This window comes from Scyliorhinus torazame, chromosome 2, assembly GCF_047496885.1.
Source record: "Scyliorhinus torazame isolate Kashiwa2021f chromosome 2, sScyTor2.1, whole genome shotgun sequence".
Taxonomy (NCBI): Eukaryota; Metazoa; Chordata; class Chondrichthyes; order Carcharhiniformes; family Scyliorhinidae; genus Scyliorhinus; species Scyliorhinus torazame.
The window spans coordinates 359263428-359290665 of NC_092708.1; the positions used below are offsets into that span (position 1 = coordinate 359263428).

Genomic DNA, 27238 nt, shown 5'->3' on the forward strand with positions numbered 1-27238 from the left:
AGCCTCCCCCGAACAGGCGCCGGAATGTGGCAACTCGGGGCTTTTCACATTAACTTAATTTGAAGCCTACTTGTGACAATAAGCGATTTTCATTTCATATCGCAAAGGCCACGATGCGCGCCATCGACGAGTCCCTCCCCTTCCAGGTCGAGAGCGACGCATCCGATGTAGCTCTGGCGGCCACTCTTAACCAAGCGGGCAGACCCGTGGCCTTTTTCTCCCGGACCCTCCACACCTCAGAAATCCGCCACTCCTCAGTGGAAAAGGAAGCCCAAGCCATAGTGGAAGCTGTGCGACATTGGAGGCATTACCTGGCCGGCAGGAGATTCACTCTCCTCACCGACCAACGGTCGGTAGCCTTTATGTTCGATAATGCACAGCGGGGCAAAATTAAGAATGACAAGATCTTAAGGTGGAGGATCGAGCTCTCCACCTATAACTATGAGATCTTGTATCATCCCGGAAAGCTGAACGAGCCGTCCGATGCCCTATCCCACGGCACATGTGCCAACGCACAAATAGACCGCCTCCAAGCCCTCCACGAGGACCTCTGCCACCCGGGGGTCACTCGATTCTACCATTTCGTAAAGTCCCGCAACCTCCCCTACACTGTTGAGGAGGTCCGTACAGTCACCAGGAACTGCCACATCTGCGCAGAGTGCAAACCGCACTTTTTCAGGCCGGATAGAACGCACCTGATAAAGGCTTCCCGTCCCTTTGAACGCCTCAGTTTGGATTTCAAAGGGCCCCTCACTTCCACCGACCGCAACGCATACTTCCTAAACGTGGTGGACGAGTACTCTCGTTTCCCCTTCGCCATTCCCTGCCCCGACATGACAGCGGCCACGGTCATTAATCCCTGGGCACCACCTTGACACTGTTCGGCTTCCCCGCATACATCCATAGCGACAGGGGGTCCTCCTTCATGAGTGACGAGCTGCGTCAGTTCCTGCTCAGCAAGGGCATTGACTCGAGCAGGATGACCAGCTACAGCCCCCGGGGGAACGGGCAGGTAGAGAGGGAGAACGGCACGGTCTGGAAGACCGTCCTACTGGCCCTACAGTCCAGAGATCTCCCAGTTTCCCGGTGGCAGGAAGTCCTCCCGGATGCTCTCCACTCCATCCGGTCACTGCTGTGTACCACCACTAACCAAACGCCTCACGAGCGCCTCCTTGTCTCCCTAGGAAGTCCTCCTCCGGAACGTCGCTGCCGACCTGGCTGGCAGCCCCAGGACCCATCTTGCTCCGGAAACATGTGCGGGCGCACAAATCAGACCCGTTGGTAGAGAGGGTCCACCTTCTCCACGCGAACCCGCAGTATGCCTATGTGGCGTACCCCGACGGCCGACAAGACACGGTCTCCCTGCGGGATCTGGCGCCCGCCGGCAACACACACACACCCCCAACACCTATCACCCCCTCCCTGCCACCGGCGCACCCCACGACCGCCCCCTTCCCGGGGGGATCGGTCCTCCTCCCGTGCCCGCCCAGGAGTAAAACAGGAACAAACATAGAACATAGAACATTACAGCACAGTACAGGCCCTTCGGCCCTCGATGTTGCGCCGACCTGTGAAACCACTCTAAAGCCCATCTACACTATTCCCTTATCGTCTATATGTCTATCCAATTTGAGCGCAACTCTCCCGGAGACGACAGCGCCCGAGCCAGCACCTGCACCACCACCGGGGCTGAGGCAATCGACAAGGAAGACTAGACCGCCCGCTCGACTCGTGGAATCCTCGTGACACCAAGAAAGCAAGAATTTTGTTGTCAAATAATTTTTTTTCCCTTATTGTAAATAGTTCCGACAAACTTGTACATAGCTAAATGTTGGGCTAAATATGTATAGCCACAGTTCGAAATTTGTTCCAGGGCCAGCCTTGTAAACCCCTACCACCATGCGAACCACCACCCCGCCGGGTTCCTTTTTAACAAGGGGTGAATGTGGTGGTATGTATTAGGGGTAATATGGTACCTGTGAAGCCGAGAGGCTATTGGCTGACAGGTCCCGGGTCCCGGTTGGATCTGCCGACTTCTGGCTCCGCCCTGAAGGCGGAGTATAAGAGCTCAAGTTCTCCCAGCAGCCTCATTCTGTTACTGAGCTGCTGGGGAACAAGTCTTGCTTAATAAAGCCTAGATAGACTTCATCGCTTCTCGTCTCGCGTAAGTCATTGTGCGCTACACAGGTATTAAAGGGACTCTGAACATTGACCGGGTAATCAAGGAACCGAGGACACTGACTGGGTATTAAGTGGACCATGCGCACTGACCGGGTATTAAAGGGGATGTGGGCAATGACAGGGAATTAAAGGGACCACAGAAACTCACTGGATGATATATTAAGGGACTGTGAGTACTCACTGCCTCATCTAAATTCAGCAGGATGGTCAGCACTGCCTGCTGGCCCCATCCCATCCCTTTCTCTTCCTGACTCCACTTATCATCGGGCCCTCAATATCAGGGAACTGGAAGTGAAGGTGAAGCCAAAGATCTGAGCAATGAAGAAAGGAGAGTTAATCAATGAATTCCACTGTACATCTCAGTTAATTAAATTCCAAGATACAAATGATGCAATTTCAGATGTACCACAGACCTCGACAACATGTTGTACTTGTAGTTTAAATCATTAAAACAGAGTTGGAAAGTCGTCCAACTGTTCCACTTCTGAAATCCCAATTGATAAAGCCTGCATGTATGAATGCTGGGAAAGAACAGACTTTGTTGTGATCACCCTCATGGCCAAATGACCAGTTTGCTAATCAAGGGGTTTAAATAGTCTGGTCGTAATGGGTTTCAATATGGTGGTTAAGAAGTCATGTGTCAGCTGGAAGTTGGAGCACATGGCAGGTGGGTGGGAGCACACAGCTAAAATCTATTCAGCTCAGGTTTAAATGTTATCAGGCCTGATACAGAGCAGACTGTGATACAGGTGAGACCAGAGCCAGGGATTAGCACGGTGGGCTAAACAACTGGCTTGTAATGCAGAACAAGACCAGCAGCACAGATCAATTCCCGTACAGCCTCCCCGAACAGGCGCTGGAATGTGGCGACTAGGGGCTTTTCACAGTAACTTCATTGAGGCCTACTTGTGACAATAAGCGATTATTATTTAATAATAGGATAATCACTAATAAATCACATAGGGACGTGGAAGAAGCTTCTTTGCCCAGAGAATGTGTTTTTTTTAAATTTAGAGTACCCAATTATTTTTTTCCAATTAAGGGGCAATTTCGCATGGTCAATGCACTAACCTGCACTTCTTTGGGTCGTGGGAGTGAAACCCACGCAGACACGGGAAGAACGTGCAAACTCCACACAGACAGCGACCCAGGGCCGGGATCGAACCCAGGTCCTCGATGCCGTAGGCAGCAGTGCTAACCACTGCGCCACCGTGCCACCCGCCCAGAGAGTGGTTAGAAAGTTAAACGTATCACCGTAGTTGAGGGGAACATGAGCATTGGTGCATTTAAGAGGAAGTAAGAAGTAGGATAGAACATACAGTGCAGAAGGAGGCCATTCGGCCCATCGAATCTGCACCGACCCACTTAAGCCTTCACTTCCACCCTATCCCAGTCACCCAATAACCCCTCCTAACCTTTTTGGTCATTAAGGGCAATTTATCATGGCCAATCCACCGAACCTGCACATCTTTGGACCTGGAGGAAACCCACGCAGACACAGGGAGAACGTGCAGACTCTGCACAGACAGTGACCCAGCGAGGAATTGAACCTGGGACCCTAGCGCTGTGAAGCCCTGGTGCTATCCACTTGTGCTACCGTGCTGCCCGTAAAGCTGATGTCCTGAGATGAAGAAGGGTGAAGTGGCTTGTGTGGAGCAGAGACACTGTCACGGACCTGTCGGCCTGAGTAGACTGGTCTGTGTTGTAAATAGTTAGTGGTTCTTGGGATACCATTACTCTACACCTATGGAGTTTCAGTCCAAGTTATAACGCAAGTCATTACCTTTTGAAATTCTGCTTTACTAAACCATTACTCAGGTGCCTGACCAATGAACTTATCTTGGTCTCAGGGACAAATTGCTAAATTCATTCTCCAAAAACTGGAAGATACAGAAATGATGGGATTTCCTCTCGAGAACCCAGCAAACCATCTCATCACTGGAGCCTCACAGCTGAACCTAATCCTGTCTTGACCCGAGATCCACACGCACATGGTAATCAGTAGAAAGAGATCTTGGTTTACTCAGTTGGAATACCATGAACCTCAATTCAGATGGGTGATATTGGAGGCTTTAGAACATAGAACATTACAGCGCAGTACAGGCCCTTTGGCCCTCGATGTTGAGCCGACCTGTGAAACCACTCTAAAGCCCATCTACACTATTCCCTTATCGTCCATATGTCTATCCATACCCTTAGTGTTGGCGAGTCCACTACTGTTTCAGGCAGGGCATTCCACACCCTTACTACTCTCTGAGTAAAGAACTTACCTCTGACATCTGTCTTATATCTATCTCCCCTCAATTTAAAGCTATGTCCCCTTGTGCTAGACATCACCATCCGACGAAAAAGGCTCTCACTGTCCACCTTATCCAATCCTCTGATCATCTTGTATGCCTCAATTAAGTCACCTCTTAACCTTCTTCTCTCTAATGAAAACAGCCTCAAGTCCCTCAGCCTTCCCTCATAAGATCTTCCCTCCATACCAGGCAACGTTCTGGTAAATCTCCTCTGCACCCTTTCCAATGCTTCCACATCCTTCCTATAATGCGGCGACCAGAATTGCACGCAATACTCCAAATGCAGCCGCACCAGAGTTTTGTACAGCTGCAACATGACCTCATGGCTCCGAAACTCAATCCCTCTACCAATAAAAGCTAACACACCGTACGCCTTCTTAACAACCCTCTCAACCTGAGTGGCAACTTTCAAGGATCTATGTACATGGACACCAAGATCTCTCTGCTCATCCACACTGCCAAGAATCTTACCATTAGCCCAGTACTCTGTCTTCCTGTTATTCCTTCCAAAATGAATCACCTCACACTTTTCTGCATTAAACTCCGTTTGCCACCTCTTAGCCCAGCACTGCAGCTTATCTATGTCCCTCTGTAACTTGTAACATCCTTCCGCACTGTCCACAACTCCACCGACTTTAGTGTCATCTGCAAATTTACTCACCCATCCTTCTACGCCCTCCTCCAGGTCATTTGGGGCAGTGGCCCCAAAACAGATCCTTGTGGTACACCACTAGTAACTGGATTCCAGTCTGAACATTTCCCATCAACCACCACCCTTAGTCTTCTTCCAGCTAGCCAATTTCTGATCCAAACTGCTAAATCTCCCTGAACCCCATGCTTCCGTATTTTCTGCAGTAGCCTACCGTGGGGAACCTTAATAAAACACGTTACTGAAATCCATATACACCACATCAGCTGCTTTACCCTCATCCACCTGTTTGGTCACCTTCTCAAAGAACTCAATAAGGTTTGTGAGGCACGACCTACCCTTCACGAAACCGTGTTGACTATGTCTAATCAAATTATTCCTTTCCAGATGATTATACACCCTATCTCTTATAAACCTTTCCAAGATTTTGCCCACAACAGAAATAAGGCTCACTGGTCTATAGTTACCGGGGTTGTCTCTACTCCCCTTCTTGAACAAGGGGACAACATTTGCTATCCTTCAGTCTTCTGGCACTATTCCTTTTTTAAAAAAAATATTTTATTGAAAATTTTTGGTCAACCATCACAGTACATTGTGTATCCTTCACACAATAATATAACAGTATAAATAACAATGACCTGTTTTGTAAACAAAGAATAAATAATATATAACAAAAACTAAAACTAAATGGCAACTGCCTTGTCTCAGATAAACACTCTCCAAAAATATGATTTAACAGTCCAATACACAATTATTTATAGCAACGACCTATACATATTATACATATATATTAATAACCCTGAGACTCCTTCTGGTTCCTCCCCCCCCCCCCCCCCCCGGCTGCTGCTGCTGCCTTCTTCTTTTCCATTCCCTCTATCTTTCTGTGAGGTATTCGACGAACGGTTGCCACCGCCTGGTGAACCCTTGAGCTGATCCCCTTAGGACGAACTTAATCCGTTCCAGCTTTATAAACCCTGCCATGTCATTTATCCAGGTCTCCACCCCCGGGGGCTTGGCTTCCTTCCACATCAACAGTATCCTGCGCCGGGCTACTAGGGACGCAAAGGCCAAAACATCGGCCTCTCTTGCCTCCTGCACTCCCGGCTCTTGTGCAACCCCAAATATAGCCAACCCCCAGCTTGGTTCGACCTGGGCCCCCACTACATTCGAAAGCACCTTTGTCACCCCCACCCAGAACCCCTGTAGTGCCGGACATGACCAGAACATGTGGGTGTGATTCGCTGGGCTTCTCGAGCATCTCGCACACCTATCCTCTACCCCAAAAAATTTACTGAGCGGTGCTCCAGTCATATGCGCCCTGTGTAACACCTTAAATTGAATCAGGCTTAGCCTGGCACACGAGGACGATGAGTTTACCCTACTTAGGGCATCCGCCCACAGCCCCTCCTCAATCTCCTCCCCCAGCTCTTCTTCCCATTTCCCTTTCAGCTCATCTACCATAATCTCCCCCTCGTCCCTCATTTCCCTATATATATCTGACACCTTACCGTCCCCACCCATGTCTTTGAGATTACTCTACCCTGCACCTCATGCGTCGGGAGCTGCGGGAATTCCCTCACCTGCTGCCTCGCAATAGCCCTCAGTTGCATATATCGGAATGCATTCCCTTGGGGCAACCCATATTTCTCGGTCAGCGCTCCCAGACTTGCGAACTTCCCATCTACAAACAGATCTTGCAGTTGCGTTACTCCTGCTCTTTGCCATATTCCAAATCCCCCATCCATTCTCCCCGGGGCAAACCTGTGGTTATTTCTTATCGGGGACCCCACCAAGGCTCCCGTCTTTCCCCTATGCCGTCTCCACTGTCCCCAAATTTTCAAAGTCGCCACCACCACCGGGCTTGTGGTGTATTTCTTCGGTGAGAACGGCAATGGGGCCGTCACCATAGCTTGTAGGCTAGTCCCCCTACAGGACGCCCTCTCCAATCTCTTCCACGCCGCTCCCTCCTCTTCTCCCATCCACTTACTCACCATTGAGATATTGGCGGCCCAGTAGTACTCACTTAGGCTCGGTAGTGCCAGCCCCCCCCCTATCCCTACTACGCTGTAAGAATCCCTTCCTCACTCTCGGGGTCTTCCCGGCCCACACAAAACTCATGATACTCTTTTCGATCCTTTTGAAAAAAGCCTTCGTGATCACCACCGGGAGGCACTGAAACACAAAGAGGAATCTCGGGAGGACTACCATTTTAACCGCCTGCACCCTCCCTGCCAGTGACAGGGATACCATGTCCCATCTCTTGAAGTCCTCCTCCATTTGTTCCACCAATCGCGTTAAATTTAACCTATGCAATGTACCCCAATTCTTAGCTATCTGGATCCCCAAGTAACGAAAGTCCCTTGTTACCTTCCTCAGCGGAAAGTCCTCTATTTCTCTGCTCTGCTCCCCTGGATGCACCACAAACAACTCACTTTTCCCCACGTTCAGTTTATATCCTGAGAATTCTCCAAACTCCCGAAGTGTCCGCATTATCCCTGGCATCCCCTCCGCCGGGTCCGCTACATATAACAACAAATCATCCGCATACAGAGATACCCGGTGTTCTTCTCCTCCTCTAAGTATTCCCCTCCACTTCTTGGAACCTCTCAATGCTATTGCCAGGGGCTCAATCGCCAGTGCAAACAGTAACGGGGACAGAGGGCATCCCTGCCTTGTCCCTCTATGGAGCCGAAAGTATGCAGATCCCCGTCCATTCATGACCACACTCGCCACTGGGGCCCTATACAACAGCTGCACCCATCCAACATACTCATCTCCAAAACCAAATCTCCTCAGCACCTCCCACAAATAATCCCACTCCACTCTATCAAATGCTTTCTCGGCATCCATCGCCACCACTATCTCCGCTTCCCCCTCTGGTGGGGGCATCATCATTACCCCTAGCAGCCTCCGTATATTCGTATTCAGCTGTCTCCCCTTCACAAACCCGGTTTGGTCCTCATGGACCACCCTCGGGACACAATCCTCTATCCTCATTGCCACTACCTTGGCCAGAATCTTAGCGTCTACATTTAGGAGGGAAATAGGTCTATAGGACCCGCATTGCAGTGGGTCCTTTTCCTTCTTTAGGAGAAGCGATATCGTTGCCTCAGACATAGTCGGGGGCAGCTGTCCCCTTTCCTTTGCCTCATTAAAGGTCCTCATCAGTAGCGGGGCGAGCAAGTCCACATATTTCCTGTAAAATTCAACTGGGAATCCATCCGGTCCCGGAGCCTTCCCCGCCTGCATGCTCCTAATTCCTTTCACTACTTCCTCTCTTTCAATCTGTGCTCCCAGTCCCACCCTTTCCTGCTCCTTCACCTTGGGAAATTCCAGCCGGTCCATAAAGCCCATCATTCTCTCCCTCCCACCCGGGGGTTGAGCTTCGTATAATTTTTTATAAAATGTCTTGAACACTCCATTCACTCTCTCCGCTCCCCGCTCCATCTCTCCTTCCTCATCCCTCACTCCCCCTATTTCCCTCGCTGCTCCCCTCTTCCTCAATTGGTGGGCCAGCAACCTGCTCGCCTTCTCCCCATATTCGTACTGTACACCCTGTGCCTTCCTCCATTGTGCCTCTGCAGTACCCGTTGTCAGCAAGTCAAATTCTACGTGTAGCCTTTGCCTTTCCCTGTACAGTCCCTCCTCCGGTGCCTCCGCATATTGCCTGTCCACCCTCAGAAGTTCTTGCAGCAACCGCTCCCGTTCCCTACTCTCCTGCTTTCCTTTATGTGCCCTTATTGATATCAGCTCCCCTCTAACCACTGCCTTCAGCGCCTCCCAGACCACTCCCACCTGGACCTCCCCATTATCATTGAGTTCCAAGTACTTTTCAATGCACCCCCTCACCCTTAGACACCCCCCCTCATCTGCCATTAGTCCCATGTCCATTCTTCAGGGTGGGCGCCCTTCTGTTTCCTCCCCTATCTCCAAGTCCACCCAATGTGGAGCGTGATCCGAAATGGCTAGAGCCGTATACTCCGTTCCCCTCACCTTCGGGATCAACGCCCTTCCCAAAACAAAAAAGTCTATTCGCGAATAGACTTTGTGGACATAGGAGAAAAACGAAAACTCCTTACTCCTAGGTCTGCTAAATCTCCACGGGTCTACTCCTCCCATCTGCTCCATAAAATTTTTAAGCACCTTGGCTGCTGCCGGCCTCCTTCCAGTCCTGGAACTCGACCTGTCCAGCCCTGGTTCCAACACCATATTGAAATCTCCCCCCATTACCAACTTTCCCACCTCTAGGTCCGGGATGCGTCCTAGCATACGCCTCATAAAATTGGCATCATCCCAGTTCGGGGCATATACGTTTACCAAAACCACCGTCTCCCCCTGTAGTTTGCCACTCACCATCACGTATCTGCCCCCGCTATCCGCCACTATAGTCTTTGCCTCAAACATTACCCGCTTCCCCACTAATATAGCCACCCCCCTGTTTTTCGCATCTAGCCCCGAATGGAACACCTGGCCCACCCAACCTTTGCGTAGTCTCACCTGGTCTATCAGTTTCAAGTGCGTTTCCTGTAACATTACCACGTCTGCCATCCCCTTTTTCCAGCTCCTCACCCGGTTCCCACGCAGCTGTGTCCCCCCCAGGCGGTGCCCCCCCGCCCATCCCACCCCATACCAGCTCCCCCCTCTCCCCAGCAGCAGCAGCCCAATAATTCCCCCCCCCCCCCCCCCGCTAGATCCCCCACTAGCGTAGTTACACCCCCCATGTTGCTCCCAGAAGTCAGCAAACTCTGGCCGACCTCGGCTTCCCCCCGTGACCTCGGCTCGCACCGTGCGACGCCCCCTCCTTCCTGCTTCCCTATTCCCGCCATGATTATCATATCGCGGGAGCCAAGCCCGCGCTTCCCCCTTGGCCCCGCCCCCAATGGCCAACGCCCCATCTCTTCCACCTGCTTTCCTCCCCCCCACCACCTGTGGAAGAGAGAAAAGTTACCACATCGCAGGATTAATAACATAAAACTCCTCTTTCCCCCCTTTTTGCCCCCCTCTTCGCCCCCCATACTCGCCCCACCACTTTGTTTCAAACGTTCTTTTTTTTAATAACCCGCTCATTCCAATTTTTCTTCCACGATAAAAGTCCACGCCTCATCCGCCGTCTCAAAGTAGTGGTGCCTCGCTTGATATGTGACCCACAGTCTTGCCGGCTGCAGCATTCCAAATGTTATCTTCTTTTTGTGAAGCACCGCCTTGGCCCGATTAAAGCTCGCCCTCCTTCTCGCCACCTCCGCACTCCAGTCTTGGTATACTCGGATCACCGCGTTCTCCCACTTACTGCTCCGAGTTTTCTTTGCCCATCTAAGGACCATCTCTCTGTCCTTAAAATGGAGGAATCTCACCACTATGGCTCTAGGAATTTCTCCTGCTCTCGGTCCTCGCGCCATCACTCGGTATGCTCCCTCCACCTCCAGCGGACCCGCCAGGGCCTCCGCTCCCATTGACGAGTGCAGCATCGTGCTCACATATGCCCCGACGTCCGCTCCCTCCGCACCTTCAGGAAGACCAAGAATCCTTAGGTTGTTCCTCCTCGCGTTGTTCTCCAGCGCCTCCAGCCTTTCCACACATCGTTTATGGTGTGCCTCGTGCATCTCCGTCTTCACCACCAGGCCCTGTATGTCGTCCTCATTCTCGGCAGCCTTTGCCTTCACGACCCGAAGCTCCCGCTCCTGGGTCTTTTCCTCCTCCTTTAGCCCTTCGATCGCCTGTAATATCGGGGCCAACAGCTCCTTCTTCAATTCCTTTTTGAGTTCTTCCACGCAGCGTTTCAAAAACCCATGTTGTTCAGGGCCCATATTAAACTGCCACCTTCCGACGCCATCTTGGTTTTTGCTTGCTTCCTTGCCGCTGCTCTAAAGGATCCACCGCAATCCGGCCACCTTCCTCTCCTTTTTTCATCTGTATCCAGGGGGGATTCCCTTCTGGTTCACCGCACAGTACTTTCAGCCGTTAAAATTGCCGTTGGGGCTCTTATTAAGAGCCCAAAAGTCCGTTCCACCGGGAGCTGCCGAAACGTGCGACTCAGCTGGTCATCGCCGCACCCGGAAGTCTTCTGGCACTATTCCTGTTGACAAAGGTGACTTAAAGATCAAAGCCATAGGCTCAGCAATCTCCTCCCTAGCTTTCCAGAGAATCCTAGGATAAATCCCATCCGGCCCAGGGGACTTATCTATTTTCATCCTTTCCAGAATTGTTAACACCTCTTCCTTATGAACCTCAAGCCTTTCTAGTCTAGTAGCCTGAATCTCAGTATTCTCCTCAACAACATTGTCTTTTTCCTGTGTGAATACTGACGAAAAATATTCATTTAGCACCTCTCCTATCTCCTCGGACTCCAAGCACAAATTCCCACTACTGCCCCTGACTGACCCTACTCTTACCCTCGTCATTCTTTTATTCCTGACATATCTATAGAAAGCTTTAGGGTTATCCTTGATCCTACCTGCCACAGACTTCTCATGTCCCCTCCTGGCTCTTCTTAGCTCTCTCTTTAGGTCCTTCCTAGCTAACTTGTAACTCTCGAGCGCCCTTACTGAACCTTCATGTCTCATCTTTACATAAGCCTCCTTCTTCCTCTTGACAAGTGTTTCGACTGCCTTAGTAAACCACGGTTCTCTTGCTCGACCACTTCCTCCCTGCCTGACAGGTACATACTTATCAAGGACACGCAGTAGCTGTTCCTTGAACAAGCTCCACATTTCCATTGTGCCCATCCCCTGCAGTTTTCCTCTCCATCTGATGCATCCTAAGTCTTGCCTCATTGCATCATAATTGCCTTTCCCCCAGATATAACTCTTGCCCTGCGGCATATACCTATCCCTTCCCATCACTAAAGTAAACGTAATCGAATTGTGGTCACTATCACCAAAGTGCTCACCTACCTCCAAATCTAACACCTGTCCTGGTTCATTATCCAGTACCAAATCCAATATGGCGTCACCTTTCGTTGGCCTATCTACATACTGTGTCAGGAAACCCTCCTGCACACATTGGACAAAAACGGACCCATCTAAAGTACTCAAACTATAGCATTTCCAGTCAATATTTGGAAAGTTAAAGTCCCCCATAACAACTACCCTGTTGCTATCACTCCTATCCAGAATCATCTTTGCAATCCTTTCCTCTACATCTCTGGAACTTTCCGGAGGCTGATAGAAAACCCCTAACCGGGCGACCTCTCCATTCCTGTTTCGAACCTCAGCCCATACTACCTCGATCAACGAGTCCTCATCAAACGTCCTTTCTGCCATCGTAATACTGTCCTTGACTAACAATGCCACCTCTCCCCCTCTTTTACCACCTTCCCTGAGCTTACTGAAATATCTAAACCCCGGCACCTGCAACAACCATTCCTGTCCCTGCTCTATCCATGTCTCCGAAATGGCCACAACATCGAAGTCCCAGGTACCAACCTATGCCGCAAGTTCACCCACTTTATTCCGGATGCTCCTGGCATTGAAGAAGACACACTTTAAACCACCTTCCTGCCTGCCGGTACACTGCTGCAACTTTGAAACCTTACTCATGACCTTGGCTTTGGAAGGGGTGCAGATTCTTTTCCAGTTTGGAGCACCGTTATTATCCAAATGGCTTATAATGCTGGGTGTCTACATTTTAGAGAAATCTAGACAGAGGGATGTATAATTGAGCTTTATCAGATGATGTCGGGATTTGATTTTGTGTAGTGGACAATTTGTGCAAACATAGGAACATAGAATTAGGAGTAGGGGTAGGCCACTCAAGCCCGCTCCACCATTCAATAAGATTCATGGCTAATCTGATTGGAACCTCCCACCTACTCTGATAATCTTTCAGCCCTTGTTTATCAAGAATCTATCATCCTCTGCCTTAAAAATACTCAAAGATGCTGCTTTCACCATCCTTTGAGGCAGAATGTTCCAAAGACTCACTACCCTTTGAAAGAAAAAACTTCTGTCTCTGTCTTATCTGTACGACCCTCATGTTTAAACAGTGACTCCTGGTTCTAGATTCTCCCACAAGAGGAAACATTTTCTCCACATGCTGTCAAAATCCCTCAGGGATTTGTATGTCTAAATCAAGTTGCCTCTTCATAAACTCCAGTGGATAAAAGTCTAGCCTATCACCCACCCATTCCTGGTAATAGTCTAGTTTCTCTGAACTGCTTCCACACATTTACATTCTTCCTAAAATGAGACGACCAATACTGTACACAGTACTCCATAGTTCCGAGGAGGTTCGTTAGATTGATTCCAGAGATGATGGATTTGTCTTATGAAGAGAGATTGAACAGTTCAGGCCTATACTCTCTAGAGTTTAGAGGAATAAAATTTAAATTAACAAAGTAGACATAAGTATAAACAGAAAATGCTGTAAAACCCAACAGTCCAGCAGCACTTGTGGGGAGAGAAAAAAAGTTAATCTTTCGAATCTGCATGGCTCATTTTCCGAGGTAGAAATATGGTGGGACTTTTATTGTTGAAGAGAGGGTTTGGAGCAGGTGAAGCAAAATAGAAGGTCAGGGAAAGGTGGGAGATGAGGGGAGATTTGCCAAAGATGCCACAGACACACCACAAACGGAGTAGAACCATAGAAAATCGGTGCAGGAGTAGGCCATTCGGCCCTTCAGGCCTGCACCACCATTCAATATGATCATGGCTGATCATGCAAATTCAGTATCCCACTCCCGCTTTCTCTCCATAATCCTTGATTCCTTTAGCCGCAAGGGCCACGTCCAGCTCCCTCTTGAATATAGCCAATTAACTGGTCCCAACAGCTTTCTGTGGTAGAGAATGAGAAAGTTCTTCCTCATTAGTCCGGATAGGCTTGCCCCTTAATCTTAGGCTGTGACCCCTAGTTCTGGGCGTCCCCAAAATCGGGAACATTCTTCCCGCACCTAACCTGTCCAGTCCCATTAGGACTTTATATGTTTCTATGAGATCTCCTCTCATTCTGCTAAATTCCAGTGAGTACAAGCCCAGTCAATCCAGTCTTTCTTCATATATCAGTCCTGCCATCCAGGGAATTAGTCTGGTGAACCTTCTCTGGACGCCCTCAACGGCAAGAATGTCCTTCCTCAAATGAGCAGATCAAAACTGCACACAATACTCAAGATGTGGCCTCACCAAGGCCCTGTATAATTGCAGCAAGACACCCCTACTCCTATACTCAAATCCTCTCACTATGAAGGCCAGCATGCCATTAGCTTCCCTCACCACCAGGCGGCGTGGGCGGGCTCCGGGGTCCTGGGGGGGGTGCACGGGGCGATCTGACCCCGGGGGTGCCCCCACGGTGGCCTGGCCCGCGATCGGGGCCCACCGATCCGCGGGCGGGCCTGTGCCGTGGGGGCACTCTTTCCCTTCCGCCTCCGCTACGGCCTCCACCATGGCAGAGGCGGAAGAGACTCTCCCCACTGCGCATGCGCGGGAAACTGACAGCGGCCGCTGACGCTCCCGCGCATGCGCTGGGAAACTGACAGTGGCCGCTGACGCTCCCGCGCATGCGCCGCATTTCCGCGCCAGCTGGCGGGGAAACAAATGCCATTTCCGCCAGCTGGCGGGGCGGAAATCCCTCCTGCGTCGGCCTAGCCCCTCAATGTTGGGGCAAGGCCGCCAAAGATGCGGAGCCTTCCGCACCTTTTGGCCGGCGCGATGCCCGTCTGATTGGCGCCAGTCGGCGGACATCCCGCCATTGGGGGAGAATTTCGCCCCTGTTTCCTGTCTGCCAACTAGTTTTCTATCCACATCAATGGTGAAGATAATGTTAAAGACTAAGTGTTACAATCCCAGTTGTGTTATAACTGGATGGCAAGGGCAGCATGGTGGTGCAGTGGTTAGCACTGCTGCCTCATGGCCCCGAAGTCCCAGATTCGATCCCGGCTCTGGGTCACTGTCCGTGTGGAGTTTGCATATTCTCCCTCTGTTTGCGTGGGTTTTGCCCCCACAACCTAAAAAAAGACGCGCAGTGTCTTTTCTTGCCATTGAGGCCAAAATGGCAAGTGGCAAGAAGGTCAGGGTCATGCTGGTGGATGAGCAAAGGTGTTCTGCAACGTGATCAGCCAGTTTCTGTTTAGTCCTCAATATAGGGGAGGCTGCATTGCGAGCAGCGAATACAGAAGAGCAAATAGAAAGTGCAACAAATGAATTGCAGCTTCACCTGAAAGGAGTGTTTGGGGCCTTGACCACTGAGGAGAGAGGTGGCAAAGGGGCAGGTGTTACACCTCCTGCGATTGCATGGGAAGGTGCCATGGGAATGGGATGAGGTGTTGGTGACGATGGAGGAGTGGACCTGGGTATTACGGACGGAGTGGTCCCTATGGAGTGCTGACGAGGGGTGCGCTGGGGTGAAACCTCTGCTCAGGAAAAAGGAAGACATGTCGGAATTGCCATTGTAGAAGATAGCATCACTGGAACAAATGAGAGCCCTGGGGTGAGAGAATCCCACCCAGGGTGTCAACAGGTGTATTTCAATTAGCTGTGGAATCAGTGGGTTTGTAATGAATATTGGTAGACAATCTACAACTGGAAATGGTGATCACCTTATTATGCACCTTGACAATTTAGGGTTGAAATAAAATCCTGTGTGACTTTGGTGCAAAAGTGCAGTACTTAACTTGCTGACTTCCAGAATCATATCTATTACTTGGTCGAAACCAGATGATAATATGCTGAATGTAACATTGCACCTGTCACCATGTGAGGGAGCTATTGCTTCTCCTTCCTTTAAAAGTGTTTTCACACAATCTCAGGGTGTGCCAGAATGCTTTACAAACAAATGCTTCTGAAAGTGTGATAATTGTTGTAATATTGGCGCTCATATCAAAATCCCACAAACAGCAATGAAATGAATTGTCAAAACATCCATTTTAGATGTTGGTTGGTGGATAATTGTTGGTCAGGGCACTGGGAGGGAGTATCCCCCACTCTTCTTCGACAGTACCATGGGATCCTTTATATCCTCCTCAGTGGGGAGACAGGGCCTCGGTCAAGTAAAACCCGAAGATGTATTTAGAAATACACAAAGAGGATAACTATGGAAAGAGTAAGGTCTACTAGAATCCAAAATGTCAGCTAGCGAGAAGCTAAACACCTGAACTAATCTTAAAGTTGGTAACACCTTAATGCAGCCTGTGAAGCAGTGGTGTTCTGTTGGTGTGACTGGGTAACTGAAAGACTGTGTGAAAGCTTGAATGCATGAGGTGTTCCAGGGTTAAGGAATACTAGAAGGAGAAGTTGAAATCCTGGATGTGGATCCTCGGTGAAAATATCCGAGAGAAAGCATCATTGGGAGAAGATTCTAAGGTGTGAATCTTCGACAGTGCAGTTGGGAAACACCCGTGTGAAAGTCAGAGTTCCAATGAGACCAGTTGCCTCACAGGGTGACAAGAATCTGGAGAAATTTGTTAAGAAATCCACAGAAGTTGTTTTGGGTAGCATCTATCACTTGGTTTCAGAGTGTGATGTGGCTGACCACAGTTTGTCTATCAGTTTACATGAACTATTTACTTACTGAGAACATTAGAGTACAAGATTTTGTAACTTCTGTAATCCTTATAAATCTGTACAAGAGGCGGCACTTGGTGCAGTGGTTAGCACTGGGACTACAGCGCTGAGGACGTGGGTTCAAATCCCGGCCCTGGTCACTATGCGTGTGGAGTTTGCACATTCTCCTTGTGCCTGCGTGGGTTTCACCCCCACAACCTAAAGATGTGCAGGTTAGGTGGATTGGCCACGCTAAATTGCCCCTTAATTGGAAAAAAAAATAATTGGGTACTCTAAATTTAAAAAATAAGTAAATAAATCTGTATATACCTGTAAAGATATAGCTGGAATGAAGGAGCATTGTATAATAGTTAATCATTTCATGCATAATAAATGTTTTCTTTTGATAAAATCTTTTAAATATATATACATTTATTTATTAAAAATTGTCCATAAAAACCACCCTAAACAATCAAACATAAATACACTATAGAAGAGAGAAACAAAAAAACAAAACACACTAAACCTCTGACAGTGATTAACTCTTTAGAAAAGGAAATGAATAGTTTCCACCTTAGCTGGAACCAATCCACCAATGCCCTGATGGCGTATTTGACCTTCTCCAAATGTAGAAACTCCATGAGGTCACCCAACCAGGCCGAGGCATTAGGCAAAGTTGGATTACTCCACCCGAGCAGAATTGGCTTCAGGGCTACTAATGAGGCAAAGGCGAGAAGTATTGCAGGAGCTCGCTTCCATTTGTCCCCATAGGGAAACAGGATCACTAAAGCACAACAGTATCTTCCGAATATTGGCTGCACATTAGCAAAATAATAAATTGGGTAGGGCCAGGCCCCCCCCAACTGTCTCTCTCTTTGGAGTAAAACCGCACAGATTTTGGCCGCCCAAATAAAGGAGGACTTCAATTTAGTGACTTTAACAAAATAGGACTTGGGGAGAAGATGGGGAGACACAGAAAGAGAAATAAATAACTCGGGAGAACGTTCATTTTAATAGTCTGAATCTTACCTGCCAAGGATAGGGGAAGGTTATCCCACCTCTGCAAATGTGTTTTGATACTATCCACCAGATTAGAGTAACATAATTTATGAAGCGAGGTCCAGTTGTGGGCCACCAGGATCCCCAGAGAACGAAAGCTAGTCTTAGCAAGACAAAAAGGTAACGCCCCCATTTGGGCTCACCTCCCAGTGGGGTTGGCCGGGAAGCATTCACACTTGTCCAAGTTCAACTTGTACCCTGTGGTAGTCTGTGCAGAAGTATTACGGTACCTAGTATGGTAGATAATGTATGTTTCCCATTGGTCAAGCTGTATGGTAGCTCTGCCCTGCAAGGCAGGGTATAAGAGCCTGTGCCGCCCCAGCAGCTTTCTTTCTGTACCTGAGCTGCTGGGGGAAACATCTAGCTTATTAAAGCCTTCAGTTGGACTACAACTCGCTTTAGCAGTCATTGATCGTGCATCAAGTTAATAAGCTAGATTTAAAGAATGGAGCTCCGAATCAAGCCGGAGTGTCTGCAACTCAGCCGCCACGCAGTAAACTCGGCGGCAACTTTCAAGCACTGGCTGGCATGCTTCAACGGCTACCTTGGAACGGCAGAAAACACACCCACAGGAGAACAGAAACTGAAGATTCTGCACTCTAGGGTGAGCCCAGAAGTCTACATCCTCATCGAGGACACGGATGACTTTGATGCCACGATGGAGTTGCTGAAACTACATTCACCCTGTACATCAGGTCTACGCCCGGCATCTACTAGCGACGAGGCGACAAATTCCTGGTGAGACACTGGAAGAATTCTACCGTGTGCTCCTGGTGTTGGGGAGAAACTGCAGCTGCCCGCAAGTTTCAGCAGACGACCACACTGAACTGTTGATTCGGGATGCTTTTGTTGTGGGTATGCTGTCCTCTCAAATCTGCCAACGTTTGCTGGAGGAAGAGACTCTAAGCCTCAAGGAGGCAGGGGCCTTGCCGGCTTCCTGGATGTGGCCTCCCGAAACACCCGCACCTACGCCCCTGACTGCGCAGCAGCCCCCTGGGCAGCATGGAACCCCCCCTGCAGCCGACTCCGAGGCATCCCACATCCCCCCACAAGCTTGCAAGACGGTCCGGCAACCCCGGGGGACCCCGCTACTATTTTTGCAGGCAAGCCAAACACCCCCGACAGCGCTGCGGTCTCCGGAAACGAATGCATGGGAAGTGGATCCAAAACTGACTCAGTGGCAGGTAGCAAATGGATATTTGTTGTGACTGGTAGGCTGTTTCCAGTAGAGTTCAGCACTTGGTCCCTTGCTTTTTGCGGTTTACAAAAGTTATTTAAATATAGGAGGCATGATTAAGAAGTTTGCAGATGATACAAAATTGGCTATGTGGTTGATAGTGTGGGAGAAAGCTGTAGCCTGCAGAAAAATATCAAGACCTGGTCAGGTGGATCAGTAACAAATTGAATTCAAGCAGAAGTGTGAGGTAATGCATGTGGGAAGGGCAAACAACGCAAGGGAATACTCAGTAAATGTTAATTACTGAGAAGCGTAAAGTAACAGGAGTGCACATGCTCAAATTCCTGAAGGTGGTAGGACAGATACACAAGGTGGCTAAAAAAAAAAGGCATATGGGATAATTTCCTTTATAGGTGAGGCACAGAATATAAGAATATGTTCGCTAGGTTAAAACAAAAAAGAAATAAAGATTTGCATTTGTCTAATGCTTTTTCATGACCACCAGACATCACAAAGTGCTTTACAACCAATTAAGTAATTAATTGAAGTGTAGCCATTGTTGTGCCAATTTGCCTATTTACACACACAAAACTCCCACAAACAGCAATGTGATAATGACCAGATATTCATTTTTGTATGTTATCGGGATAGTTTCCCCAATAGTTCCTTGGCATCTTTTACATCCTAGGCAGGAGGCTGCTGAAAAAGAGAAGGCTGAGGGATATTTAATTGAGGTGTATAAAATTATGAGTTTGAGATAGAAGGTTCAGATCAGAGAAGATTTACTAGACTAATACTGGAATGGAAAGGTTGTCGAAATGAGGAAAGGGTAGGGCTGGAGCTGCTGGAGTTTAGAAGAGTAAGATGCAACCTGGCTGAAACACAAGATCCTGAGGGTTTTGGATATTGTGGATGTGGAGAGAATGTTTCCCCTTGTGGGACAACCAAGAACTAAGGGTTATTGTTTAACAATAAGGGGTCTCTCATTTAAGCAAGAGACAAGTATATATTTTTTCTCTTAGGATTGTGAGTCTTTGGAGCTCTCTTCCTCAAAAGGCAATGGAATCAGAGTCTCTGAGTATGTTTAACAAAGATTCATGTTAAGCAAGGATGTGAAAGACGATGGACGTGTGGAATAGGGGTTACAATCAGCTATGGTTTTATTGAATGGCGGAGCAGGCTAGAAGGACCAAGTGGTCGACTTCTCTCTGCAAGATAGCACAGTGGGCGGCATGGTAGCACAGTGGTGAGCACTGTTGCTTCACAGCGCCAGGGACCCGGATTCGATTCCCGGCTTGGATCACTGTCTGTGTGGAGTCTGCACATTCTCCCAGTGTCTGCGTGGGTTTCCTCCGGGTGATTATCATAGAATTTACAGTGCAGAAGGAGGCCATTCGGCCCATCGAGTCTGCACCGGCTCTTGGAAAGAGCACCCTACCCAAGTTCAGCACCTCCACCCTATCCCCATAACCCAGTACCCCCACCCAACACTAAGGGCAATTTTGGACACTAAGGGCAATTTATCATGACCAATCCACCTAACCCGCACATCTTTGGACTGTGGGAGGAAACCGGAGCACCCGGAGGAAACCCACGCACACACGGGGAGGATGTGCAGACTCCGCACAGATAGTGACCCAAGCCGGAATCGAACCTGGGACCCTGGAGCTGTGAAGCAATTGTGCTATCCACAATGCTACCGTGCTGCCCCTGCATAGACCTACCTGCAAGTGATCTGCCTTCCGCCAGCATTCCGTCATCCTGCAACATGGATAACATCTGCCCGCCGCCGCCGCTCCGCATCACCGGTAACCTAGGGGCCAACTGGAAGATATTCAATCAGCGCTTCCAGCTCTTCCTTGAGGCCACAGGCAGGGAGGACACCTCGGATACCAGGAAGATTGCTCTCCTCCTATCCACGGCTGGGGACCATGCCAGCCACATTTTCATTTCTCTCACCTTTGCGGATGAAGAAGATAAAACAAAGTTCAAGACGGTCCTCCTCAAGTTCGACACTCACTGCTCTGGTTTTCTCCTACAAGTTTCAAAAGACGTGCTTGTTAGGCGAATTGGACATTCTGAATTCTCCCTGCGTGTACCCGAACAGGCGCCGGAGAGAGGCGACTAGATTTTCACAGTAACTTCATTGCAATGTTAATGTAAGCCTACTTTTGACAATAATAAAGATTATTATTATTAATTTGTATGAAGGTTCTTTATCCTCGGCAGAGAGATCAATGATCAAGGGCCATTACAGAATTAAAGTAATTGATAGAAAGATTAGACTGGTGTTGAGGAATTGTTTTTACACACAGCGGATCATGGAGGTCTAGAGTTCCCTGCTTGAAAAGAGTGGTATCAAGGCAGAAATCCTCATAACGACTTCCGGAGGTGACTATGAGGGAGTAAGTAGCACATTTGGTGGCTCTCGCTCCAGTCGGACCTTTGGAACTTTTTCCCCGACTTTTTGGGGCTTTTGAGCGCTGGATCTGAAGGCATAGGCACTTAGGCACTGATTTCATACATAGTGTATGGAACTAAGAAGCATAAAGAATCGTAAACAGTTGAAGAAGTGGGCAAGCAAGGGCAGTGTGGAGACTGCTGCTGAAGACAATATGGCCGATGTCCGGACCCCGGTGCAGACAGCCCAGCCAACAACGGAGCATCTGTTGAAGGTCATCCAAGAGGGCTTCACCGCGCTGAAACGGGACAGTTTAGACCCGATCCAGAAGTCAATCGAGCACCTGGAGCACAGGCTGGCTGCCCATGATCGGACGGTCCAGGCGTTGGAGGAGCAGGAGGATCACCAAACGGTGGTGGAGATGGGGAGGCTGAAGGACCAACAAAAAAGACTTCTGGAGAAGGTGGAGGATCTGGAAAATAGGTCCCGTCGGCAGAATTTAAAAATCATTGGTCTCCCGGAGGGGGCTGAGGGAGTGGCTGCTGCCGTGTATGTGGCAGACATGTTCCAGAAGTGTTGGGGAATTATGTCTTTCCTCGTCCATTGGAGGTGGACAGGGCACACAGAGCGCTGGCGAGGCAGCCGCGAACGCCCCCCCCCCTTCCCCCCCCGAGCGATGCTGGTCCAGTTCCACAGGTTCCTGGACAAGGAGCGGGTGCTACAGTGGACCAAGCGCACGCGGAGCTGCAATTGGAACAATAGTGTCCTGCGCGTCTACCAGGACCTGAGCGTGGAGGTGGCCAGAAGGAGGGCAGGCTACAGGCAAATCAAAGAGATTCTGTTTACGAACCTGGTGAAGTTTGGGCTGCTATACCCGGCACATCTTTGGGTCACGCACAAGGGACAGCACCATTATATTGAGGAGCCCGAGGAAGCGATGGACTTTGCCAAGAGAGAAGGGCTGGTGCCAAACTGAAGACTTTTGGACTTAAGTTAAAAAGTTATTGAGTGATGTTTACATGTTTTTCTTGTTTCTTTTTCTCTTCTGTATTCGAGTTTTTGTTGGAGAAGAGGGAAGATAAGGTATTTGGTTCTGGGGCTTTTTGGTCGTTCTGATGGGGGTGGTTGGAAGTGCCTATTACTTACTTTGTATTACTTGATTTGCACTATTGTCGGGGTTTTCTTTGTTCCTTGTTTTTTTCCCCAGAGCAATTGCTTGAGGATGGCTGGTTTAGGGAAGTGGTGTCGATGGGCGGGGGAGATGGGACAGAGGGAACAATAGGTGGGAGACCTGTTGGCGCCGGAGTCGAGAGCCACCAGGCTAGCTGGGTGAGCTGGTCTATGGAAGCCAGGTGGGGGGTGTGCACATAGCTAGTTTATGGCAGGGATTAGGCTACAGGGTGTTGTTGCTAGGGGGGGGAAGGGGGGGTAGTTGATCTGCTGACGAGGGAGGGACTTGGGTTTAGTAACATTGAGGAGGTCGGAGGTGGGGGCTGTCAGGAGGCGGGCCAGGGGAGGCGTGACACAGGGGCTGGGGGCGGGCCCAAGCAAGAAGATGGCTCATTGGCGAAGGGGGGGGGCACGGTGCCCCCCAACCAGGCTGCTCACCTGGAATGTTAGAGGGTTAAACGGGCCGGTAAAGAGGGCACATGTGTTTGCGCATCTGAGGGCGCTGAAGGCGGACGCAATTATGCAAGAGGAGACTCATCTGAAAGTAGCTGACCAGGTCAGATTAAGGAAGGGCTGAATTAGCCAGGTTTTTCACTCGGGGCTGGATCCTAAGACCAGAGGGGACGCGATTTTGGTACAAACGGGTGCAATTCGAGGTGGGTAGCACAATTTCGGATGGGGAGATAGATTTGTCATGGTGAGTGGCAAGCTCGAGGGGGTGAGGGTAGTTTTGGTCAATGTATATGCCCCAAATTGGGATGATGTGGATTTTATTAAGAGACTGCTGGGGAAGATACCTGACCTGGACTCGCACAGGCTGATTATGGGAGGTGATTTTAACACAGTCCTTGACCCCGGCCTGGACCAGTCGTGTTCAAAAACGGGTAGAGTGCAGGCAATGGCAAAAGAACTGAGGGGGTTCATCGAGCAAATGGGGGTATGTTGACCCATGGAGGCCTAGTCGGCCGACGGGGAAGGAGTTTTCGTTCTATTCACATGTTCATAAGGTGTATTCCCGAATTGATTTTATCATCATGAGCAGGGATTTGCTGGCGGGGGTGACGGACGTAGAATATTCGGCGATCGCTATTTTGCACCATGCTCCACATTGGGTTGATCTGCAGGTCTGGAAGGAAAGCTTTCAGTGCCCTCAATGGAGGCTAGAGGTTGACCTGTTGGCGGACGAGGCGGTGTGTGAGAGGGTGAGGAAATGTATGCAAAACTACCTGCAGGTCAATGACACAGGAGAAGTCTCAGCTGCGGTGCTCTGGGAGGTGTTGAAGGCAGTGGTGAGAGAGGAGCTGATTTCGATTCGAGCACATAGGGACAGGATGGACAGGGCAGAAACGGACCGACTGGCAAAGGAGATCTACAGATAGATAGAAGGTATGGGGAGACCCTGAGGGCAGAACTATTAAGGGTACGATGGAGGCTACAGACTGAGTTTGGGGTGCTGATGGCAGGTAAGGCTGTGGAGCAGCTTAGGAAAGCGAGGGGTGTGATTTATGAGCATGGGGAGAAAACCAGTAGAATGCTGGCACAGCAACCGAGGAAGAGGGAGGCGGCTAGGGAAATAGGGAAGGTAATCGATGGGGGGGGGCGGGGACGGACTTGGTAGGGGATCCAGCAGGGCTGGACAAGGTGTTCAGGGACTTCTATATTAAGCTTTATACCTCGGAACCCTCCGCGGGGCCGGAGGGGATGAGGCGCTTTTTGGACGGACTGACCTTCCAAAAAGTGGGCAGGGGGTTGGTAGACGGGCTGGGGGCCCCGATTAGGGCCGAAGAAATATTGGAGGGCTTGAGGGCCATGCAATCGGGTGAAGCCCCGGGGCCGGATGGGTATCCGGTGGAGTTCTACTAAACGTTCTCTGAGATAGTGGGGCCGGTGCTGGTTAGGGTTTTTAATGAGGCAAGAGACAGAGGGGTTCTGCCCCCGATGATGTCACAGGCCACCATCTCCCTGATACTGAAATGGGACAAAGACCCGGAGGCATGCGGATCCTATAGGCCGATGTCTCTGCTCAATGTAGATGCAAAATTACTGGCCAAGCTTTTGGCTTCTAACATTGAGGACTGTGTGCCGGACGTTATTATGGAAGACCAAACCGGGTTCGTCAAGGGCAGGCAGCAGGTGGCCAATCTAAGGCGGCTGCTAAATGTGATCATGATGCCCCCGGAGAGTAGGGAGCTAGAGGTAGCCGTGGCAATGGATGCCGAAAAGGCTTTTGACCGGGTCGAGTGGGACTATTTATGGGAGGTGTTGGGCCGATTTGGGTTCGGGGAGGGCTTTATCGACTGGGTTAGGCTGCTGTACCATGCTCCGGAGGCGAGTGTAAGGACGACGCCTGACTATTTTAGACTGTACTGAGGGGGCTGCCGTTTAGGTTAGTAGGGGACAGTTTCAGATACTTAGGGATACAGGTGGCGCGGGACTGGGGTCGGTTGCACAAGTTGAACTTATCCTGGTTGGTGGAGCAAATGAGCGTTGAGTTTCGTAGGTGGGATGCGCTCCCACTGACACTAGGGGAAGAGTGCAGATGGTGAAAATGACGATCCTCCCGAGATTCCTGTTCGTATTCCAGTTTCTCCTCATTTTCATTCTGCGGTCCATTTTTAAGAGGGTCAATAAATATGGGATTTGTGTGGGCGGGAAAGTCCCCGTGGGTGAAGTGGGTGATGCTCGAGAGGAACCAAGGGGAAGGGGGGCTGGCGCTGCCAAATTTTAATAATTACTATTGGGAGACCAACATAGCTATGATAAGGAAATGTATGGTGGGTGCGGGGTCGGATGGAGGCCGCTTCGTGCGGGGGGCACCAGTTTGGCAGCCCTGGTTACGGCGCCCTTGCCGTTACCGCCGGCACGGTACTCCACCAGCCCTATAGTGGTGGTGGCTCTGCAGATCTGGGGCCAATGGAGGAGGCACATGGGGGAAGTGAGAGCATCGGTTTGGTCCCCAATTTGAGATAATCACCGGTTTGCCCCGGGGAATATGGACGGTGGGTTCCGAATATGGCGGAGGGCTGGGATTGAGAGGTTGGAGGATCCGTTCGTAGAAGGGAGCTTCTCGAGCATGAGGACGCACGGGGGTGGGGGGGCGGGGAGGGGGGGGGGGTTAGGGTCATGTAGATTAGGGGTTAATTAGGTGGGTCCTTGTGGGCTGGGAGCCGGCTTTTGCACTATGTTTATTGTTCTTTGCATACTGTTCTGTACTGTTGCTGTTTACTATGCCAAAAATGCCTCAATAAAATTGTTTATTAAAAAAATAGAAATCCTCATAACATAATAACTCACATTAAAAAAAAAAAAATCACTTGGTTGTAGTACCATAGCCGACAAAGCCTCAGACAGACAGCAGGGAAATGGTATTAGGTTAGATAACTCTTTCTGGCCAGCACAGACATGGTGGGTAGAATGGGCAGCTTCAATTGTATTTCTACTGGGTTTCACCCACACAACCCAAAGATGTGCAGGGTCGGTGGATTGGTCGACACTAAATTGCCCCCGAATTGGAAAAATATAATTGGGTACTCTAAATTTTCTTTTTAATTTCTACGATTCTGTATGTTTTTGCATCATTGAGTAATGGTTTGTGCTAGTCACTGGGGAATCAGATTATATCTCCAAAATATAATGAACCCCCGAACGAAATAATAAAACTTCATACATTTTAAATGTCTGCTGAATACAAATCCACACTGAAATTATGCTGTAACAAGCATTACCGAAAACAACGGCAATAAGATGGCAAATTTAGCGCAGGTTGTTTATTCATGAGCTTATTTTACCATTATGGAGTTAAAGAGCCTGCTCATCACACCATCAATTGACAACTCTTTACAATACATTTTTTAAAATTAATTAATGGTATACAGCTGTATCTAGCAAGGCCAGAATTTATTGCCCACCATTAATGGTGATAGTAAGCTGTCTTCTTAAACTGCTGCATAGTGGGTACATGAGCATACCTTTAGGTAGGGAATTTCATCCCATTGATGATCCATAGAATCCCTACAGTGCAGAAGGAGGCCATTCAGCCCATTGTGTCTGCACCAACCCTCTAAGAGAGCACCCTACATAGGCCCACACTCCCCTGCCCTATCCCCAAAGCCCCATAACCTCACCTAACATGCACATATTTTGCACACTAAGGTGCAATTTAGCATAGCTAATTTACCCAATCTGCACATTAAAATTTTTTCAAATATATATATTTAGATTACCCAATTCATTTTTTCCAATTATTGGGCAATTTAGCATGGCCAATCCACCTACTCTGCACACCTTTGGGTTGTGGGGGCGAAACCCACGCAGACACGGGGAGAATGGAGAATGTGCAAACTCCACACAGACAGTGACCCAGAGTCGGGATCAAACCTGGGACCTCGGCGCCGTGAGGCAGCAATGCTATCCACTGTGCCACCCTCACCTGCACATCTTTATGACTGTGAGAGGTGGGCAGCACGGTGGCGCAGTGGTTAGCACTGCTGACTCACGGCGCCGAGGTCCCAGGTCCAACCTCGGCTCTGGGTCACTGTCCGTGTGGAGTTTGCACATTCTCCCCGTGTTGGCCTGGGTTTTGCCCCCACAACCCAAAGATGTGCAGAGTAGGTGGATGGCCACATTAAATTGCCCCTTAATTGGATAGTTGCTGCGAAGCAACTGTGCTAACCACTGTGCTACCGTGCTGCTCCTATTTCCTTCCAGAGATGCTGCCTGACCTGCGGAATGTTTCCAAGCATTTTCTGGTTTTTTTCTCATCCGGTCCAGCTGGGTTGGAAGGGCACCGGAGGCTGGTGCACTCGGTGTTGCTTTGGGAACTGCCCCATTGCA

General features: G+C 49.6%; 1 protein-coding gene across 3 annotated transcripts in view; it reads right to left on the reverse strand.

The window, feature by feature from the left end:
- The window catches only part of wdr89 (WD repeat domain 89), a 32167-nt gene extending 11298 nt beyond the window's left edge, over positions 1 to 20869 (reverse strand). Inside the window, exons 1-2 of one of the 3 annotated variants that reach the window (XM_072492169.1) lie at positions 20794 to 20869; positions 2363 to 2492 (exon numbers count right to left, since the gene is read on the reverse strand). The gene's annotated coding sequence lies outside the window, so the exon portion shown is untranslated. Of the gene's footprint in view, positions 1 to 2362; positions 2493 to 20558; positions 20695 to 20793 lie in introns of those variants that run through there. The other 2 variants (XM_072492206.1, XM_072492188.1) reach the window with 2 other exon arrangements.
- Between the last annotated feature and the right edge of the window lie 6369 nt (positions 20870 to 27238).